A 1283-nucleotide genomic window follows, 5' to 3' on the forward strand; every position below is an offset into this window, starting at 1 on the left:
GCCAGGCCCTTGTCACCAGCTCCACCATGTCCTCGTCACCAGCACTGTCACCCTCACTGGGTTTGGTCCCAGTCGCACTGGTGGGAGCCCAGTGCCCCCCCATTGGGGGACACCGGGGAGTCCCCTAATTGGGGGGGGGGGACACATGGGACGCAGGGCAAGGGGGGGGCCGTCACTCCAGGTGCCACCAGAGCTGGGGGTCCTGGTGTCATTGGGAGGAGGGGGGTGTACAGCAGGAAGCAGGCAGGGGAAGGTGTGCCCAGCGGGCAGAGCTCCTGGCACGGCGCTCCCGGATGTGGGACGGGTGCCATGGGGTGGCTTTTGGGGCCACCGTCCCCAGCCCGCGCTGCTCCCCCCGCTGCTGCTCGCCCTGGCACTAGCCACAGCCTGGGGGGCCATCCCCGCCGCCTCGGGGCTGCCAGGGCCATGGGGCACGTCGGGGTGCATCCCCCTCACCTCGGGGCTCGCTGGGGGTCCCCACCACCATGAGGTGGCACAGACTGGCTGCCGTGGTGACAGAAGAGCCTGGACCCCAGCCTTGGAGACACTGCACGGCACCCATGGGTGCCACGGGTCCTGGGCGAGTGGGACCTCTGTGCCAGGGCCACCACAGCGGGGGTTCCCAGCACCACTGGTGGTGGCACCGGTGATGGCCTGGTGGGTGTCCCCATCACCCTGCCCATGTCCCCGTGGTGGCCACCACGGTGTCCCCACCAGCTGGGCTGCTCCCCCTGCACCCCCAGGTGATGAGATGGGACACGCTGCGATGCCATTGTCACTCGGGTTGGCACAGTGGGACATGCTGTGATGCCACCATCACTCCAGGTGGCACAGTGGGAGATGCTGCGGTGCCACCGTCACTCGGGGTGGCACAGTGGGACATGCTGCGGTGCCACTGTCACTCGGGGTGGCACAGTGGGAGATGCTGCGGTGCCACCGTCACTCGGGGTGGCACAGTGGGACATGCTGCGGTGCCACTGTCACTCGGGGTGGCACAGTGGGAGATGCTGCGGTGCCACCGTCACTCGGGGTGGCACAGTGGGACATGCTGCGGTGCCACTGTCACTCGGGGTGGCACAGTGGGAGATGCTGCGGTGCCACCGTCACTCGGGGTGGCACAGTGGGACATGCTGCGGTGCCACTGTCACTCGGGGTGGCACAGTGGGAGATGCTGCGGTGCCACCGTCACTCGGGGTGGCACAGTGGGACACGCTGTGGTGCCACTGTCACTCAGGGTGGCACAGCTCAGCCTTCACCCTCCTGTCAGCACCATGGGAGCCACT

This window comes from Calidris pugnax, unplaced genomic scaffold (genome assembly GCF_001431845.1).
Source record: "Calidris pugnax isolate Ruff unplaced genomic scaffold, ASM143184v1 scaffold17, whole genome shotgun sequence".
Classification (NCBI taxonomy): Eukaryota; Metazoa; Chordata; class Aves; order Charadriiformes; family Scolopacidae; genus Calidris; species Calidris pugnax.